This window comes from Grammomys surdaster, unplaced genomic scaffold (assembly GCF_004785775.1).
Source record: "Grammomys surdaster isolate TR1022 unplaced genomic scaffold, NIH_TR_1.0 238, whole genome shotgun sequence".
Lineage (NCBI taxonomy): Eukaryota > Metazoa > Chordata > Mammalia > Rodentia > Muridae > Grammomys > Grammomys surdaster.
In genome coordinates, this window is record NW_021604683.1 from 2,246,566 (window position 1) to 2,256,277 (window position 9,712).

The 9,712-nt window shown below is 49.7% G+C and overlaps 1 protein-coding gene across 1 annotated transcript in view; it reads left to right on the top strand.

The window, feature by feature from the left end:
• The window catches only part of Cdh4 (cadherin 4), a 465,577-nt gene that overhangs the window by 276,202 nt on the left and 179,663 nt on the right, over nt 1-9,712 (top strand). The window lies entirely within an intron of this gene.

Genomic DNA, 9,712 nt, shown 5'->3' on the forward strand with positions numbered 1-9,712 from the left:
CCCACTGCCTTGCCTCCGTCCTCCTCACCACCCTTTCCCTTCTCCTCACTGCCCTCCTTCCCTCCTCTCCACTGCTCTGTTTCCCTCCTCCCCACTCCTTCCTCCCCACTGCCCTGCCTGGGCTCCTTTCAGATCGACCTCATGTGTCCCCTCTTCTCTTGTGATTTCTGCCTCTTCTATCCTTTCTCCCACCATGACCCTTTTCTCCCCATCAAGACCTTATAAAATATTAGCTACTGTTTGTTTCTCAATCTAAAGCCCCCAAACCCACATAAGAATAACAGTATATGAGTAGCTGTCGTGTTTACTGAACTCATGCTGGTGTAGAAGCCAGGGTCTCCTGTGCTTGGAGAGCCTGAAGAAGCAGCTGGCTAGAATGTTAGATTACAGACCTGGGAGTAGCAGTGACCAGCTGCACTGAAAGCTTAGCTCACTCTCTTTTCTTCAACCTTCTGGGTCCTCCATCTCCCTGACTGCCTCTGAATCACCTAAACATATACTCAGAGGGATACAGAGTAGTGCTTCTGGCCTGAGCAGTCATAATAGTCAACTTTACAGGGTTTTATTTTTGTTTCTTTGTGTATGAATTTCTTCACCTAAAGTGAGTCTTGTAAAGCTATCCATGTCTGGGGTAAGAGAGTCTGATCTCAGGGTCGTGCTGCAGGGTCTTCTATCATTCCCTGCCTACAATTCTGTAAGCTGGTTTTGCATCCCCTTGTTATGACACCAAGGATGCTGTATGGATCATGTACTACAGACCAAAAAAATTAAAAGTGTAATTGTTGCTGCCAATGGCCTCGTCCAGTTCTTGAGGATTCCTACACTTAAGTCATAAGACAAGATCAAGAAGCTTCTCAGAAGACAGGAAGAACCACAAAGAGCCAGGAGCACACAGGGCATGGCCCCACAGGGAGAGGTATGAGAGGTAATTGGCCTGTGGAGAGTAAAGGAATAAAAAGAAAAAACACCCACCCAAGGAGTGACAGAAAAGAGTCCTCACTGTGCCAGGGAAGGGAACTAAAGTCAAGGCAAAAAGTTTGAAGGAAAGTGAGCAGGAACCTGTGAAAGGAGAAAAGGGGAGAAAGAAGAAAGTATCTGGATATGGAGGTGAGGATGCAGACAGGCTCAATCTGGCTGAGATCTAGTCTATTGAGGCAAGACTGTGGATGTGGGGAGAAGGAAAAATGAAGGAAGAGAAGATGATTGATGGGTGAGTGGGCATCAGTAGATGATTGGATGGATGGATGGGTGCATGCATGCATGGATGGACGGATGGAGGGATGGACAGACGGACAGACAGACGGATACATGGATGCATGGATGCATGGGATGCATGGATGCATGGATGGAGGGATGGAGGGATGGACAGACAGACAGACGAATGCATGGATGCATGGATGCATGGGATGCATGGATGCATGGATGGAGGGATGGATGGATGGATGATGGATGATAGATGGATGGGTGGATAGGCAGATGGATGATTGAGGTGGGATAATGGATAGATGATGGGTGGATGAGATAATCTATGGGGTTGAATGGATAGAAAGATGGACAGACAGGTGAGTTGGATATAAAAGGTGAAGAAGTAATGTCAGAGATGTGAAATTAAGTTATAAAACGTTTAAATATACAGGAAAAGATTAGCGCCACAGCTAAGTGAAGAGGCTAACACCAGAGTAGGTAGGCGCTACACAAGGGACAGGACTGGTTTGTGTAGCTCATGGTGCCACAGTGCCCAGCACCACACTGTAAATGACACAAGAGAAGATCTTTCTACGGAATACTGGAGACAGACACAGTGAGGATAGGGCAGAGCTGTGGGTGCCGGCCTGACACAGGAGCCTGTAGATCAGCAGGAGAGAGGACTCCATAGTTCCTGGTGTTGAGTGAAGGTCCTGTGAAGTGCAGAGACGCACACTTGAATTCAGGTGTGTTGTGTATACAAGCGTTCCCCCTCCCCCATGATCCACCTGGAGGGACTGCTTCAGACATGACCACTTGCTGGTTTTGCTACTAGGTTCAGGCAGAGTCATTCTTTACAGAACATGGAAGCAGAAGAGACCCAAACACTGAGGTTCTTCTTAGATTGTCCAAGATTTTCCTAATTGCACACGATATAGAGTGGGGATTTGTGCTACCAGCGGTCGAGGTCCTCCAAGGTGCCACCAGGCACACTGATACTGTAATGGGACAAAAATAGAAGGCACTGACACACGGTAATATTCAACTGTCATCAGACCCAGTGATCTTTGCTGTCAGCAGGAATGAGAGCGAGTGCAAATAAGTAAGGAGCCAGGTGTTGGGCCGGTTACCTACCTGAACAGCACGGCCATGCTCCAAGACGCTTGGGAGCCACTTTGATATTCAGTGAGGACCGGGGCTCATAACTTCTCCCAGTGGTCAGTGGGATCACAGCCTGCGGTGGGAGGACCCTGCCGCTCCAATGGGGCCCTTTAGAGCTTTCTCTGCAGCGGTTCCCAACAGGATCAGGCATCGAGCTGACATCTGTTGCTCAACACTGACTCTCATTAACTTGGCAGTTGATTCGCTTCTGGCCAATAGCTGGATGCTGCTCTGTTATTTGCTGGGTGTGCTCGTGACTCAAGAGTTTGTAAACAATCCCTAGCCTAAAATATCACCACCAGAGTTACATATTGTCTGCGCAAACCCCACAAAGAACAGCAAAGGCTTTGCTCTGCAGATCCTCTTGGCTCACACTGGAGTTTAACTTGAGAGCTGGAGGGAAAGGTAGGCAGAGGCTAGGCTGTAATGTCTGAGCCATCCCTTCGTGTGATGAGGGGAGAGAATCATTTGTCCAGCCTTGGCTTCTTTGTACCATTTAAGTTTTGAATGCAGAGTTAAAGGTCCAGTGTCATGGTTTGAATATGCTTAGCCCAGGAAGTGGCAGTATTTGGAGGTCTGGCCTTGTTGGAATAAGTGTGTCACTGTGGGCATGGGCTTTAAGACCTCACTTAGCTGTCTAGAAGTCAGTCTTCCACTAGCAGCCTTCAGATGAAGATGCTGAACTCTCAGCTCTGCCTGCACCATGCCTGCCTGGATGCTGCCATGCTCTTGCCTTAACGAAAGTGATAATGGACTGAACCTCTGAACCTGTAAGCCAGCCCCAATTAACTGTTGTCTTTATAAGAGTTGCCTTGGTCTTAGTGTCTGTTCATAGCAATGAAACTCTAACGAAGAGATCTGGGCTTCTCAAGAACTCCTGGGGCTGAGAAGACCATCAGCATTTCTTGAATGTTTTTACACCATGTGTCCTGTCATATCATGCCCTCTTACATCAGTAATACCCCTGGGAACAAAAGCTTCCCTGGTTATCCAGTAGAGCCAACAGCAGTCTTGGCCACCATGGAGTGGCTCTATCAGATGCTGAGCCTATGCGATAGCTTCACTGTGTCACAAGCCCTTCTTTTCAGGCAGCAGTGTCTTCCTCATTGGTCTGGTCATCTTGTCTCTGTAGATGGTGCACATGGGAGAGATCATGGGGAAAGATCTGCCTTCCATGTGAGGCTCTGCAGCTTCTGGTGTTTAGTGGGAGATTTTGCTGTAAAATTCTAAGAAAAGTGGCCAGCACTCTCTCTGGCCAGGGGACTGCATGTGCTCAGAGCCCTTCATGCCTCATCTCTGGCATCTTGACCACCATCTAGCTCTGTCTTCCAGCCTGGGGAGATAAAAGCAAGCCCCCAGAGAGCCACAACGCTGGCCACACATGGAGCTTGGGGGCCAGCATCATTGCTGACACAGTGGCTCCCAGACCAGACCAGTTTGCATAGGGACTCACGTTCAGATAAGAACTTGAATATGCATGGAACAGAAGCCAGTGCAGCTCAGAAAACAGGAGCACAGTGCTGCTCACATTATCCCAGTGGAGACCGGCTATACAGTCGTGTTATCAGCTGGGCTTCTACACCGTGTTGCCACTTCTGAAAGAAGGAGGACTCATGAGAGGCTGGATACATGTTAGAGTCAAGGTCACATGATAAGAGCACCCCCACCCTCCGACAGATGAAGATAAGCATGTAGAATCCAGTCTAAGTCGCCCGGGCTCAGAGGAGACGGCTGCTTCCAGTAGACAGAGTAGAAATGGACCTTTAGGAGTTGGCGAGGGTTTGCAGTGGAGAATTTATTAAACATTCTTGAGCACGTACATGGATCTCCTACTAATAGAAAATTTCTTTCATCCCCCAGCAAACTCGGGGAAGATTAATTAAACACGAGATGTTGATCACTGTTAGGGGGGTGCTGGCGTTTGGGCAGGGTCTGTCTTCGAGTGATCTTCAGTTCCGTGTCTACTGATAACTCCTTAATACTGCTCCAGGTCAGCCGGGGCAGGTGGCTATCTACAGAGGAATAGAAAGGCACGGCCTTCCAGAGAACACTTAGTCTGGGTTTCCAAGGAGAGGGCCGGCAGCTGTGTGGGTGGTACCATGAGGCCCAAAGCAGTTCTGTGAAGTATCCGATTCCTTGACTGGTGTTCGGGTACCTGATCTAGTTTCTATGAGCTATGAGGTATCAGTAACAGGATGCCAGTGAATGCTGCAGGATTCGAGGGGAGCCCCTGGGAAGCAGGAGTCAGCTTGCCGGCATAGGGATAAACAGACTTGGACACATTTTCACCTCAGCTCCACGTGCGGCCTCCCCATCCCCGATGAACCCCCTGCCCTTAGTGGTCTTCAGACCTCAATGCCCTCCGTTGGCTCTGTTCAATGTGGCTAAACCTAAGCACCATTTCTTCAGCACAGGTTTGGAGCCATCTACTGGGTGCCTTGTATCAAGGTGAAAGAAAGAGAGACAGATTCCCAAACCCACCACACCAAAGGTTTCAGGACCCAACAGATGCTGTGCCTCTTAGAGCCCCCAGGTATACAGAGGCCCTGAAAGTATTATATTCTTTATAAACCAGGAAGAGAAAGTCATATGACCTACATTATGATTTGGTTTTGTCTTGTTTTGCCAACATAGTTATAGATAATAACTCCCTTGTTTTTGAGGAAGGTGGAAAACTCCAGATCACAGAAGCCCTGGGTGAGCCTGTGGTCTGGCAAAGGGGTAGGCAGGTGGGTTGCTAGCTGGGATGCAGTTCAATAGAATGTGTGGGAGGCCACCAAAAAAGATTGTCATAGGTGACCAAAGGTGGGGTCTGCCTGCAGGAAGAATCTGGAGTTCTATTTGGAATGAGCCAGGAGACATTGTGGGGTGAAAGAAACGCAGACGGTTGATCTGTCATAAGCACGGAAACAAAGTCCTGCACACTGGCCCTGTCACTGCTGTGGTGGGTGGCCCTGAGCTTGGTGTCTGAACACATGAATGAGTTGTCTCCCAGCTCTGCAGATGGGAAGTCTCACAGGGCAGAATCCACTCCCATTATAATCCACTCCCATTGTTTGGGGTCTAGAGGGACGCCCCTCAGCTATGGTCTTTCCTCCATCCTGTGAGCCACCAGCCACATCCCTGATCAGAAGCTGATCTCTGCTTCTGGCCTGGATCATGTCTCCATCCTAAACCCTTACCAGCCCCAAAGACCCCTATTCCCACCTCAGGTGAAGAAGGCCGCCTGAGGCTATAATCTACACTGCACACCTATGGGGCCAAAGTGTATCAGAAAAACACCCCACCAGTCTCTCACCATCTGTGTTACACATGTGTTGAAGAATCCAAGGCTGAGAGTGCAAGGGCCTACCTCACCAGCCCAGAGCCTGCTCTGTGCCATGGGCAGTGGACTTGGCAAGGGTAGCACTTCTGTTTGCCTTTAGGTCTTGGCATACCTGTTCTGGTCCACCTGAGCGTCTCTTTTTCCTTCACCTTGTGCTGTCTGCGGGCAGTGAAGCACAGTCACTCTATCAAGATGCTACTGTGTAGCAGGTGCTACTGAAAAGTAACTCTGATGCTAAGTGGGGAGGGGTTGCCCTTGGCAACTCTGGGAGAGACACTTAAACTTCACTACCTACAGGAAAGATCAACAGGCTGTGTGCCAGAAGGGTCAGGATGGAAAATTTCTGAGGAGTGTGTTTGGATGTGGAGGTCTCACACCGAGTAAGTGGGATCCGCACTGAAGTGGGAACACCGGGCCTCACTGTATGGCAGGGCATCACAGCAAGCTAACTTAGTGGGGTCGTTGCTAAAACTAGGTAGAGAGGTCAAGGCAGAGGTGGCCAAAAGGAGGGCTTAAGGGAGCCCAGCTGAAGTCTAGCCACGGGTACACAGTAGTCACTGGAGCAGTCCCTGGGAGTTGTCATGGGTAGCCTCAGTGGGCATACAGACAGCACCAAGCCCATGAAGGGCATAGGCCAAACTCAAAAGCAAGCCCAAGCATACCAGCTCTGGGCCCTTGCTCTCTTTCCCGGCTGTCTTAGCTCCCAACAGCTCTTCTCTCAACATTTCGTGATAAAGGGAAGAGCTTTGGGTGATGGGAGTCCCTGTGGACTAGCTAAGCACCAGAATGGGAGAGACTGAAGGTCACTAGAATGCAGAGGTGCCCAGGCTGCCCAGGCCCCCTCGTTGCCTGTGACTGCAGCTGCCCTGAGCAGTAGCCAGAGCTTAGTTCAACAGCTGCTGTTCTTCCCGCTGTCCCTGCTCCTCCGAAATGTTCTGAAACACTCTGCGCAGAGACAGAAGCAGCCAGGAACTGTAAGATCAGGCAGTGAGGGCAGAGACCAGCCTCCCGTACCCAATGTTTACTGGGAGCCAGGAAGGTGCACGTTCAGGAAAGGGCCCCTGCAGTGATCATCATAAGAGAAAGGAATTCCAGACTCCAGATGTACAGAAACAGGGTATCCACTTATGCAGTCTCTGGACTTGGGATTCACCAGGAGTCAACCAAGCACTCCAAAGTGACAGGGAAGTGTGGATGCTGACCGCTTCTATGGACAGACAGACAGCCACCAGATGCCGACTCTCCATTAAAGCCAATGGGAGATAGGTTCAGGAGCAGTGATGTCACATGATGTTCAGTGTGAACCAGTGGATGAGACTTCACCGGTTGCTGTCAGGAAGAAATCAAGATTTTTTGATCAGGGCCATCCTAGTGACATTTGCTCAGAGGCTTTAAGAACAGAGGCATTGCCATTACATGAGTTACCCTGTACAGAAGAGCGTGTGTGCATATGTTTGCATGTGTGTGTGCATGTATGTGTGTATACATGTGTGCATGCATGCGTGCATCCATGTGTGTGTTCATGTGTGTGTGTGCATCCATGTGTGTGTTCATGTGTGTGTGCATACATGTGTGTATGAGTGTGTGCATGTGTGTGCATGTATGTATTCATGTGTGTGTGCATATGTATGCATACGTGCGTGCACATGTATGTGTGTGTGTGCATCCATGTGTGTGTTCATGTGTGTGTGTGCATACATGTGTGTATGAGTGTGTGCATGTGTGTGCATGTATGTATCCATGTGTGTGTACATATGTGTGCATACGTGCATGCACATGTATGTGTGTATGTGTGTGCATCCATGTGTGTGTGTGCATACATGTGTGTATGTGTGTGTGCACGAATGTGTATGTGCGTGCATGCATGTGTGTGTGTGTGTGTGTGTATGTGTATGCATGTGTGTGCATGCATGGGGACCAAGCCCAGAGCTTCAGACACCCTTATCAAATACTCTCCCACTGAACTGCACCCCAGTCCCCGTGTTTGGTTTTAAGAAAACTCAATCCAAATGTAAATAGATTTGAAAGATGGATGCAGTGTGAGGATTTCTGTTTGTTTCTCTCACTGTACAAACAGAGAGCCCTCCCTGTACTTTCTGTCGGGATGCGGTAACAGAACCCCACAGGCTGGGAGACTTCACAGGAATCACTTAATAACCTCTCTCTTTCCTGGAGGCTACGGTTTGTGATCAAGGTGCTGGCCTCTGCTGCTGATGTTCAGGGACTTCCATCTCTGTGTGCTCATGTGGCCACAGGGAAAGAACAGACCCTGTACAGGCTGGTGTCTGGGGACACCAGTCCTCTGAGAGGAGGGGCTACTTCACCCAGGAGCCTCCATGCTTCCTGAGAGCCCGTCTAGCTCCATGCACGGCCATCCTGTGCTACTGTTCCCCAGGGCTTTCCTCACCCTGGTAGCAGCTCTCTTTCTGGATGAGGTGAGGAGGGCTACAAACACGGGCCCACCCTCCCCATGGAACCACCGCTCATCCACTTCCCAGGATCCCAAGCTTTCCAAACAGAGTCATGGAGCCCGACGGCGCTGGAAGATTCTGCCAAGCACTTCAGTGAGGAGATAAATTGGATAACGGAAGAAAAGCTTCTTCAAGGAGTTGGAGTTGATCCAGCCTCCAACATTTTGTTAGAACAACATTTTCTGATTCCAAAGTACTGGGGTGGTTAACTTCTGTGTCAGCTCCAAGCTGCAGGTGTGGAAAGAAAAAAAAAAGGAAAGGGAAAAAAAAAAGGAAAAGAAAATTCTGTTACTCAAGAACGCTACAAAGTAACAGCTTGGTAGCCATGGTGCCAGCGCTTGACCAGTTCACAGCAGCTTCCTTTCAGTTTACAAAACAGAGCAAGAGGCTGAGGGATGGGGGGATGATGACACGTAGAGGGGGAGTCACCACCAGCCTGTTCTCTGTGCCCACCGGATGTAGGAACAGAAAGGCAGCTTGACCAGGGCAGCCTACATCTCCCCTGCATTGGGGGCGGGGGGCTGCTGCTGACAAAGTCTGACCTCAGGCTCCTCAGGGGGCACCTGGTTGTCTCTCCAGAGGCCACATCTTACTCTCTGTGCTCACACTGCCATCCGTCCTCAAGCCTCCATGATCTCCCATTTCTGAGGCAATGGTGAGGAGTCCAGAAACATGGAACACAGACAGCTGCAAAAAGGTCAGGCTCGGAGGGTAGTCGGCAAACACGCAAAGTATGTTTTGTATCTTTCGACCTCAAGCTGGGATAACATGAAGTCATCTACCAGCGAAAGAGCTATATGCATGTAGACACATGCCTGAACATGCATGCATGATATACATGCACACATGGGCACACAGACACGCAAACACAGACATGAGCATATATGCAGAATTGAAAATACCTACCGTTTGAATTTGGGAGATCTAGGAGTCCTAACATCCTGGCTGACTGAGACCTGGGAGGTAGGAACTGTTTTCTAGAGGTAGGGAGGGTTCAAGGATAGAGTCCCATGTCTGTGTGATACCCCCACGCTGTGGGTATCTCGGGAAGTGCGCCTTAGGACACGACCCCACCCCTGCTTCTGGAGAGGAGCTCTCAGCACATTGCAGCCATGTGGCCCACCTGCTACAGGATTGTGGGGTCCCAGAGACAGTTAAACAGCAGACATTACTAAAAGCACATCACTTAAACATGGTCCAGGTTTCCCAGAGGCCACATGATTTAACTTTATCACCTCGAAATGGGTTCCTGTCCCTCCCCCACATTTTGATATGGGATGTCAGAAAGAAGCGGGGCACACCCCAGTCAGGAATGTCCCCAAACCACGGCCACCTCCTCCTGCCATCCTCAGGGAACCACAGATAACAGATACAGACAGCACAGCCACCATCACCACCCTCAGTTAACCAAGCAAGCATCTTATGTCACAAAATAAGAAGGTAAATCCTGATCCTGTTGTTGTCCATCAGGAAATTCCTGCCACAAGGTGGAAGCTCTGTGAGGCTAGGTGGAGATTTCAGATGGAACCCAGCCTGCTGGCAAAGCATCATGGGTAGGAGGAGATTACAG